Below are 11,525 nucleotides of genomic sequence, written 5' to 3'. Positions count from 1 at the left end.
TCCTCTCCTCCCCCTCCCTCTCCCCCTCCACTCCCCACTAGCACCAAACCTACTTGCAAAATGGACTAGGTGAGAGACTGTCTCCTCTCCTCTATCCTCTCCTCTCCTCTCCTCTCTTCTCATCTCCTCCTCTCCTCCCCTCCTCCCTCTCCTCCCCTCTCCTCTCTTCTCTCTCCTCTCCTCTCCTCTCCCCTCCCTCTCCTCTCCCCTCCTCTCCTCCCGTCGCCTCTCCTCTCTCCTCCTCTCCTCTCCTCTCCTCTCCTCTCCTCTCCTCTCCTCTCCTCTCCTCTCCTCTCCTCTCCTCTCCTCTCTTCTCCTCTCCTCTGCTCTTGTCTGCTCCCCTCTCCTCTCCTCTCTTCTCCTCTCTCCTCTCCTCTCCTCCTCTCCTCTCCTCTCCGTTCCTCTCCTCTCCTCTCCTCTCCTCTCCTCTCCTCTCCCGGCCACCCCCCTGCAGCCGACCCTGAAGCCTGCAGCAGGAGACATTACCCCGTCCACCCTCCTTGCTCCTCACGCCCCGTGCCTCCAGCTCACTCCCGGTTCCGCCAACTGACTGCCGAGCCTTTGGGTCTTCTGGGCAGACACAGCGGCCACGACACCTGGGGAAGACCACCCTCTAATGTGCCTACTAGTGGAGGCGAACGTTCCTCTGTGATCTCCAGCTGGCAGTCCAACCTGTCAGCATTTGGAAGATCGAGGGGGGATCTTATAGAAACTTACAACATTCTTAAGGGGTTGGACAGGCTAGATGCAGGAAGATTGTTCCCGATGTTGGGGAAGTCCAGAACAAGGGGTCACAGTTTAAGGATAAGGGGGAAGTCTTTTAGGACCGAGATGAGAAAAAAAAATGTTCACACAGAGAGTGGCGAATCTGTGGAATTCTCTGCCACAGAAGGTAGTTGAGGCCACAGTTCATTGGCTATATTTAAGAGAGAGTTCAATTCAATTCAATTCAATTCAATTCAATTCAATTCAATTCAATTTATTTGTCATTAGATGTGGTTAGTTAGATGTGGCCCTTGTGGCTAAAGGGATCAGGGGGTATGGAGAGAAGGCAGGTACAGGATACTGAATTGGATGATCAGCCATGATCATATTGAATGGCGGTGCAGGCTCGAAAGGCCGAATGGCCTCTACTCCTGCACCTATTGTCTATGTTTCTATGTTTCTATGTTTGTTGGCTCATTGTAAACCTTCTCCATCATTGAATTGGCGAGAATATATAACATGGTCCCAGCGTTGATCTTCACGCTTATATGGGTCTGACCAGCCAATATCATGTCCCAGTTACTGCTGTCAGAGTGAAATATATGTAACATGTTCAACATTACAGAGGCAACAAGTCCACTCATTCAACGCTACACTCTAAGGTAGACAAAAGTGCTGGAGAAACTCAGCGGGTGCAGCAGCATCTATGGAGCGAAGGAAATAGGCGACGTTTCGGGCCAAAATCCTAAAGGAAATAGGCAACGTTTCGGGCCGAAACCCTTTCAGGTTTCGGCCCGAAACGTTGCCTATTTCCTTCGCTCCATAGATGCTGCTGCACCCGCTGGGTTTCTCTAGCACTTTTGTCTACCTTCGATTTTCCAGCATCTGCAGTTCCTTCTTAAACACAATGCTACACTCTAGTGGCCAGTTACCTTTGAGCACACACACACACACAGCTCATGACTTCACTTCCGATACTCCTAAACTTTAAGGACTTCTTTATAAACTCTGCTCAGCTCAGATACGATACTATATTGCGGGAAAGGGAAGTGAGTTTTAATGTTTGCCAGATTATTGTTGATTCCGTTTGAAACGTGTAATAAATAGACGTGGTGTCCATGGGGCTTGTTGTGTCCTTTGTAACGCATGTCGCAAAATATTGGTCATCTCTGGACTCCACAGTAGCAACTTTTCCAGATGTTGTCTCAACTCCATCTTAGAAACATAGAAACATAGAAATTAGGTGCAGGAGTAGGCCATTCGGCCCTTCGAGCCTGCACCGCCATTCAATATGATCATGGCTGATCATCCAACTCAGTATCCCGTACCTGCCTTCTCTCCATACCCCCTGATCCCCTTAGCCACAAGGGCCACATCTAACTCCCTCTTAAATATAGCCAATGAACTGGCCTCGACTACCCTCTGTGGCAGAGAGTTCCAGAGATTCACCACTCTCTGTGTGAAAAAAGTTCTTCTCATCTCGGTTTTAAAGGATTTCCCCCTTATCCTTAAGCTGTGACCCCTTGTCCTGGACTTCCCTAACATCGGGAACAATCTTCCTGCATCTAGCCTGTCCAACCCCTTAAGAATTTTGTAAGTTTCAATAAGGTATCTTATTGGACCTTGAGGACTTTAGAGATACAGCGCGGGTGAACAGGCCCTTCGGCCCACCGAGTCCGTGCCGACCAGTGATCCCTGCACACTAACTCTCACTCACACACCCAATTTTTACCGAAGCCAATTAACCTACTTTGAAGCGCGGGAGGAAACCAGAGCACCAGGAGAAAACCCACGCGGGTCACGGGGAAAACGTGCAAACTCTCCACAGACAGCACCCGTAGTCGGGATCGAACCCGGTTCTCCGGCACGGTAAGGCAGCAACTCCACAGCTCCAACCATGCAGGAAACATGTTCCCGATGTTGGGGGAGTCCTGAACTAGGGGCCACAGTTTAAGAATAAGGAGTAAGCCATTTAGAACGGAGACGAGGAAACACTTTTTCTCACGGAGAGTGGTGAGTCTGTGGAATTCTCTGCCTCAGAGGGCGGTGGAGTTCGGTTCCCTGGATGCTTTCATGAGAGAGCTAGATAGGGTTCTTAAAAATAGCGCAGTCAGGGGATACGGGGAGAAGGCAGGAACGGGGTACTGATTGGGGATGATCAGCTATGATCACATTGAATGGCGGTGCTGTCTCGGGGGGCCGAATGGCCTCGACCCCTGCACCTATTATCTATTGTCTGTAACCCCTGGGCCACTGCACCGCTCACACAGTGAGTAGATTGTTATCCTAGAAGCAATAATGACAGCACGATACTGTGGGAATACCTACCTGGGTCGCCGTTGGAGCTCCGGAGCGTTGGGCCGTTGCTCCAACATCGTGGAGCTCAGGTGCGGAGAGCTTCCAACGCGGGCGGCGCTGAATGGCATCGTGGAGTCCTCGGGCGCCTTGCAGAGGGTCGCCAGCAGCAGTCTCCACCCGGCGCGGCCTATGGACTTTGGGAGCCGCCGACTCCGGTAGGAGGGGCCGACTCTGTGTCCACGCCACTGAGGACGTCCCGCAGCCCCGACGTCGGACTTACAACACCCCGGCGAGCGGTCCTGAACATCGGGCCGCCCGTAGCGGCAACTGCGGAGGGCTTGGGGAGGCCCTGACCACGGGGAATAGTGGAGGAAGAGACTGACTTTGGTGCCTTCCCACACAGTGGGTAACTTTGATTGTGCTGTGTGGGGATGTTTTATGTCAAACCCTATAGTGTGTTGTGTCCTGTTGATTTTGTATTGTATGGCTGTATGGAAATTCATTTCACTGTGCCATCAGGCACACGTGACAATTAAATCTATCTTGAATCTTGAATCTTGAATGGTCGGTGGGATTATATTGAGGGTTGATGTAGATTCAATGCCTCCTGCAATCCCATAACAAATGTGAGAGATACTTCAATGGTTTTATCAAAGGTAAGAAATGACTTCTCACTGAGACTGCGTTGCAGTAAACATGGGCTGTATCCACCAAACGTAATGTGGACTTGTACATTTTCCAGCGAACACTCGCCCCTCTTCAGAGAAAATGTTCACAAGATGTCCCTCAGCGCTGTGACTATCTACATCTTTCTAGGCAAAAATGCTGGAAAAACTCAGCCGGTGAGGCAGCATCTATGGAGCGAAGGAATAGGTGACGTTTTCGGGTCTCGACCCGGAAGGGTCTCGACCCGATACGTCACCTATTCCTTCGCTCCATAGATGCTGCCTCGCCCGTTGAGTTTCCCCAGCATTTTTGTCCACCTTTGATTTTTCAGGCATCTGCAGTTAAAAACATAGAAACATAGAAAACAGGTCCATGAGGAGGCCCTTCAGCCCTTCAAGACAGCACCGCCATTCATTGTGATCATGGCTGATCGTCCCTTATCAATAACCCATGCTTGCTTCTCCCCATATCCCTTGACTCCACTAGCCCCTAAAGCTCTATCTAACTCTCTCTTAAATCCATCCAGTGATTTGGCCTCCACTGCCCTCTGTGGCAGGGAATTCCACAGATTCACAACTCTCTGGGTGAAAACTTTTTTTTCTCACCTAAGTCTTAAATGACCTCCCCTTTATTCTAAGGCTGTGGCCCCTGGTTCTGGACTCGCCCAACATTGGGAACATTTTTCCTGCATCTAGCTTGTCCAGTCTTTTTATAATTTTATATGTTTCTATAAGAACCCCCCCCTCATCCTTCTAAACTCCAGTGAAAAAGCCTTATATAGAAATAGAAATTTTCAATCTTTCCTCATATGACAGTCCTGCAATCCCAGGGATCAATCTCGTGAACCTACGCTGCACTGCCTCAATCACAAGAATGTCCTTCCTCAAATTAGGAGACCAAAACTGTACACAATACTCCAGATGTGGTCTCACCAGAGCCCTTTCAAGTTCTTTCTTAAACATCTGCATCTTTCTGCTCGTTTGCAAAAAACTAATATTCAGATGGTATTTAAATTGGGAACATTTGGAATGCTTTGAAGACGAAATCCACACATCTTTTCGAAATACACCGAAATACACCGCTTAAGATCACAGTTTCGTCTTCATTCGTGTCAAAATTAGCAAATTACTCCAGCACGTATAATGTTCTAACGAGATGAAGCATAAAATTCCACGATGAAAGATCAACCTTCTGGTCACAGGTCACTGGGATAAATTCCACAACGTGTGACTTGCATCTCAAAGTTAAATCTTATTTTCTTCCCTAGTTTGTAAAACCATTTAACACAAGAAATGGAGCAAGTGTAGGCTATTAGTGTAATGGCCCTTAACTATACACGGTGCTTTTCATGTCATGTTCAAGATGGAACTGCAGATGCTGGAAAATCGAAGGTAGACAAAAATGCTGGAGAAACTCAGCGGGTGCGGCAGCTTCTATGGAGCGAAGGAAATGGGCAACGTTTCGGGTCGAAAACCCTTCTTCAGATTTCACATGTCGCATGTGCAACAGTGCAGTGAAATATGCAGAAGGAACTGCAGATGCTGATTTACACCGAAGATAAATGCAAAGTCCTGGAGTGACTCAGTGGGACAGGCAGCATCTCTGGAGAGGAGGAATGGGTGACGTTTCGGGTCGAGACATGAAACATGTTCCCGATGTTGGGGGAGTCCAGAACCAGGGGCCACACAGTTTAAGAATAAGGGGTATTTAGCCATTTAGAACGTAGACGAGGAAACACTTTTTCCTCACAGAGAGTGGTGAGTCTGTGGAATTCTCTACCTCAGAGGGCAGTGGAGGCTGGTTCTCTGGATACTTTCAAGGGAGAGCTAGATAGGGCTCTTAAAGATAGTGGAGTCAGGGTATATGGGGAGAAGGCAGGAACGGGGTACTGATTGGGGATGATCAGCCATGATCACATTAAATGGCGGTGCTGGCTCGAAGGGCCGAATGGCCGACTCCTGCACCTATTGTTGTCTATTCTTCAGACGTCTGAAATACTTCTATGCACAGTGAAATTATTACCCCCCCCCCCACAACCCCACATCAGTCTGAAGAAGGGTCTCGACCTGAAACGTCGCCTATTCCTTTGCTCCATAGATGCTGCCTCACCCGCTGAGTTTCTCCAGCATTTGTATTTACCACCACACATATCAGTTTACCACCAGTCGCAGTTTGCCTTGTTCATCTCCTAGTGAGTTAGCTCACACGTCAACAGCTGGAATTCCATTCAGCACTGTTGTATCTTCCTGCCTAGTCTGTTAATAACCTCTCACAGTCAACATTAAGCAATTACTGTGTATATAATCAATAACGCCAGCAGCAAACTCGGTGTGTGTGTGTGTATTGATTAAATAATTGTGTCTTCCACTCATTATGCCGGGATAATTAACACCTCAGATGGCTGATGCTCAGAATGGTGTCGTATCGATCAGACCAGATGGTTTAAGTGGCCATTCTCGTTCGGGCTTATAGAAACATAGAAACATAGAAAATAGGTGCAGGAGTAGCCATTCGGCCCTTCGAGCCTGCACCGCCATTCAATATGATCATGGCTGATCATTTAACTCAGTATCCCGTACCTGCCTTCTCTCCATACCCCCTGATCCCTTTAGCCACAAGGGCCACATCTAACTCCCTCTTAAATATAGCCAATGAACTGTGGCCTCAACTACCTTCTGTGGCAGAGAGTTCCACAGACTCACCACTCTCTGTGTGAAATTTTTTTTTCTCATCTCGGTCCTAAAAGACTTCCCCCTTATCCTTAAACTGTGACCCCTTGTTCCGGACTTCCCCAACATCGGGAACAATCTTCCTGCATCTAGCCTGTCCAACCCCTTAAGAATTTTATAAGTTTCTATAAGATCCCCTCTCAATCTTCTACACACACTAGGGGGCTATTTTACAATTTTTACCGAAGCCAATTAACCTGCAAACTCGTAGATCTTTGGAGTGTGGGAGGAAACGGAGCACCCGGAGAAAACCCACGCAGGTCACGGGGAGAACGTGCAAACTCCGCACAGACAGCACTCATGGTCAGGATTGAACCGAGGTCTTTGGCGATGTGAGGCTGCGCCATCGTGCCGCCCTGACTTACTTGAAAAGGAAGGCCAACTTATTCAGTAATGTCAGGCTTCTCAGTTCTAAGTTTTACTGAATATTTTTGGATGTGGCCACACGCATGTTCCCTCTCACACCACCCCCTCCCCGGGGCACTTTCCGTTGCAACCGCAAGAAATGCAACACCTGTCCCTTCACCTCCCCCCTCGACTCCATTCAAGGACCCAAGCAGTCGTTCCAGGTGCGACAAAGGTTCACCTGTATCTCCTCCAACCTCATCTACTGCATCCGCTGCTCTAGGTGTCAGCTGATTTACATCGGGGAGACTAAACGTAGGTTGGGCGATCGTTTCGCCGAACACCTCCGCTCAGTCCGCAATAACCAACCTGATCTCCCGGTGGCTCAGCACTTCAACTCCCCCTCCCATTCCCAATCCGACCTCTCTGTCCTGGGTCTCCTCCATTGCCAGAGTGAGCAACAGCGGAAATTGGAGGAACAGCACCTCATATTCCGCCTGGGTTGCTTGCGTCCGGATGGCATTAACATTGAATTCTCCCAATTTTGCTAGCCCTTGCTGTCTCCTCCCCTTCCTTAACCCTCTAGCTGTCTCCTCCCACCCTCCCATCCGCCCGCCCTCGGGCTCCTCCTCCTCCCCTTTTCCTTCCTTCTCCCCACCCCCCATCAGTCTGAAGAAGGGTTTCGGCCCGATACGTCGCCTATTTCCTTCGCTCCATAGATGCTGCTGCACCCGCTGAGTTTCTCCAGCAATTTTGTGTACCTTCGATCTTCCAGCATCTGCAGTTCCTTCTTGACCACAAGACATACTGGCTTTTGCTGCAAAAACAACACATTTTAATAGTGGGATTGTTCCCTACAATCCAAGCGTAGAGGATTACGCATTCGACCCAAATGATGTTGTAATACTCAATACCTTAAGGAAAAACAGAAGCTGCCGGCTGGAACCACATCAAAGGGAATCTGGCGATGGGGGGAGGAGTTATGGAGTGGATTTCAGACACAGGCAATGAGTTACACAGTCTGGAATCAGGGGCTGAAATGTCAGAGATCGACATTTCAGTGATTAGTGGCAGCATTCCTGCTATGGTTCCTCCAGGATATATTTGTAACTGTCGGCAATGTGTGATGTAGTCCTGCTGAATATTGGCAGGCCATTTGTTCTGTCCCTGTAAGGTTGCATGTAGGCCAGCGCGACTGTTCCCAGCAATGACTTTAGACTTTAGAGACACAGGCCCTTCGGCCCACCGAGTCCACGCCGACCAGCGATCCCCGCACAACTGCACACTAGCGCTATCCCGATCCCTATCCACATCCCGGTTCAAATTTTAGTTTAGTTTAGTTTAGAGATACAGCCGTGGAAACAGATCCTTAACATAGAAAATAGGTGCAGGAGTAGGCCATTCGGCCCTTCGAGTCTGCACCGCCATTCGATATGATCATGGCTGATCATCCATGCGATCCCCGCACATTAACACTATCCACTTGTAGCCAATTAGCCTTCAAGCCTGCACTTCGTTGGAGTGTGGGGAGAAACCGAAGATCTCGGAGAAAACTCACACGGTTAAGGGGTTAATGTGCAAACTCCATACAGACAGCACCCGCAGTCGGGATCGAACCCGGGTCTCCGGCGCTGCATGCACTGTAAGGCAACAACTCTACCACTGCACCACCGTGCCGCCCCTTGTGCCAGGGTTCTCTGATTTACCCCCACATTCAAAGACGTGCAGGTTTATAAGTTGATTGGCCTGTGTAAATTGTCTCTAGTGTGTAGGATAGAACTAGTGTACGGGGTGATCGCTGGTCGGCGCAGACACGGTGCGCTGCATCTCTAAACTAAACTAAATAATTATTAAATGAATGAAACTAAATGTGTGTATAAAACTGAAAGGCAAAGACAGGGTAAAAAGTTAGAGGGTTTTTTCCCCTGGTAGAAATGTCAAATATTATATAGTCAAACAGCTTGGAAAAAAGCCCTTCGGCCCAACTTGCCCACACAGCCCCATCTACATTAATACCACCTGCCTACATTTAGTCCATATCACTCTAAACCTGTCCTATCCATGTATCTGTCCAAAGGTGATAGTCCATGCCTCAACTACCTCCACCGGCAGCTCGTTCCATACACCCACCACCCTTTGTGTGAACAAGTTGCCCCGCAGGTCCCTATTAAATCTTCCCCCCTCATCTTAAGCCTAGGTAAATCCATAGGGAATGGCTTTGACATGAGAAAGGAGTGTTTAAAGGAGGTTTACAAGGCAAGCTTGTTTTTGCACAGACTGCAGTAAGTAACTCCAACACACTGCTGGAGGAAGTGGTGGAAACAAGAATGATACCAAATGTTTAAGAGGTATTTAAACAGAAACAAGATAAAGCAGGAGTGAAGGGATACATATCATGTAGTTTAAATGACTTATGGTCTGCATAGACATTATGGGCTGAAGGGCCTGTTCCTGTGCTGTGCTGTGATGATCTGTGTCAGAAAGGCAGTGAGGGAGCTCCGCGCTGTCGGAGTTTGCACGTTCTCCCCGTGACCTGCGTGGGTTTTCTCCGAGATCTTCGGTTTCCTCCCACACTCCAAAGACGTGCAGGTTTGTACACAAAAATGTTGGAGAAACTCAACGGGTGAGGCAGCATCTATGGAGCGAAGGAATGGGTGACGATTCGGGTCGAGACCCTTCATCAGACTGATCAGACTGTAGGTGAATTGGCTTGGTCTAAAATATAAAACTGTCTCTAGTGTGCGTAGGGTAGTGTTAGTGTGCGGGGATCGCTGGTCGGCACGGACTCGGTGGGCCGAATGGCCTGTTTCCGCGCTGTATCTCTAAACCAAACAAAACTATCCTGAACCAAGTGGAGCCGTGCAAATGTGCAGGAAGAACTGAAGACACTGGTTTAAACCAAAGATAGACCCCTAAAAAGCTGGAGTATCTCAGCGGGTCAGACAGCATCTTTGGAGAAAAGAAATCGGCAAAGTTTCAGGTCGATACCACCCCTCAGACAGAGAGCCAAAGGTCTAGTACCGGCACGACAGGCCCGAATGGTCTCCGACTGGTCGTATAATTCAGTGCCTTTGATCAGAATAGTATTGACTGTGGACTACTGCTCAGACACCGGAACTCTTCAGCACAACTCATACAGACTGGTGAAAAATTCCAAGCTCCCAAATCACTTCCCAATCCAGCACGTTATATCGGAATTCTCGTGATCGCAGCATTAAAATTCCAAACTCCCAAATCACTTCCCATTTTTTTGCACACAATTTCAGAGCCAGACAGAACATGTAAATTGATGTTTGTGTCCAAGAAATAAAAATATCTGTGCACATGGGGAATGAGGTTATTGGAGTCTGTCTGCACATGGAATTATCCTTAACTCTTTCCCTCAGAAAGCCTCTTTCAATAAAATTCCACTCCTCTCCTCTTCTCCCAGCTGACTCCTGTATTATCTACACACTTGTGAAGACTGGCGGGACTGTCATATGAGGAAAGATTGAAAAGACTAGGCTTGTATTCACTAGAGTTTAGAAGGATGAGGGGGTATCTTTAGAAGGATAAGGGGGAATCTTATAGAAACATATAAAAGGACTGGACAGGCTAGATGCAGGAGAAATGTTCCCAATGTTGGATGAGTCCAGAACCAGGGGCCACAGTCTTAGAATAAAGGGGAGGTCATTTTAAGACTGAGGTGAGAAAAAAACTTTTTCACCCAGAGAGTTGTGAATTTGTGGAATTCCCTGCCGCAGAGGGCAGTGGAGGCCAAGTCACTGGATGGATTTAAGAGAGAGTTACATAGAGCTCTAGTGGCTAGTGGAGTCAAGGGATATGTTGAGAAGGCAGGAACGGGTTATTGATAGGGGACGATCAGCCATGATCACAATGAATGGCAATGCTGGCTCGAGGGGCCGAATGGCCTCCTCCTGCACTATTTTTTTTCTATGTTTTCAACAAGGAACGGCAGATGCTGGAAAATTGGAAAATCGAAGGTAGACAAAAATGCTGGAGAAATTCAGCGGGTACAGCAGCATCTATGGAGAGAAGGAAATAGGCAACGTTTCGGCCCGAAACCCTTTGGGTTTCGACCCGAAACGTTGCCTATTTCCTTTGGGTTTCGGCCCGAAACGTTGCCTATTTCCTTCGCTCCATAGATGCTGCTGCACCTGCTGAGTTTCTCCAGCATTTTTGTCTACCTTATTTTCCATGTTTCTATGTTTCGACGACTGCATCTTTTCTCGAGACCAGAGACCACGTGGGTTTTCTCCGGGTGCTCCAGTTTCCTCCCACATTCCAAAGAAATACAGGTTTGCAGGTTAATTGGCTTCTGCAAAATAGGAAATTGTCCCTTTTACGGCAAGCTGGAGGTAGACACAAAGTGCAGGAATACTTTGTCAAGTCAAGTTTGTCGAGCATTTACATTTGGAAATATTTTCAATAAAATAAGATTTGATAATCAAATATGCCTCACACACACCAAAGACGTACAGATTCAAAAGCTAATTGGCTCCGGTAAAAATTGTAAATTGTCCCCAGCGTGTAGGATAGTGTTAATGTACAAGGGTCACCGGTCGGCATGGACTCAGTGGGTCGAAGGGCCTGTTTCTCTCTAAACTAAACGAAGCATCCTGAAGAACGAGTCATTGAGTGGCACAGTGGGGAAGCAGACTCTCATAAGGTCAAAGGAATAGGAGTAGAATTAGGCCATTCAGCCCATCAAGTCTACTTCGCCATTCAATCATGGCTGATCTATCTCTCCCTCTTAACCCCCTTCTCCTGCCTTCTCCCCGT

This window comes from Leucoraja erinacea, chromosome 29, assembly GCF_028641065.1.
Source record: "Leucoraja erinacea ecotype New England chromosome 29, Leri_hhj_1, whole genome shotgun sequence".
In the NCBI taxonomy this organism is placed as follows: Eukaryota; Metazoa; Chordata; class Chondrichthyes; order Rajiformes; family Rajidae; genus Leucoraja; species Leucoraja erinaceus.
This window is presented reverse-complemented; position numbering follows the sequence as displayed.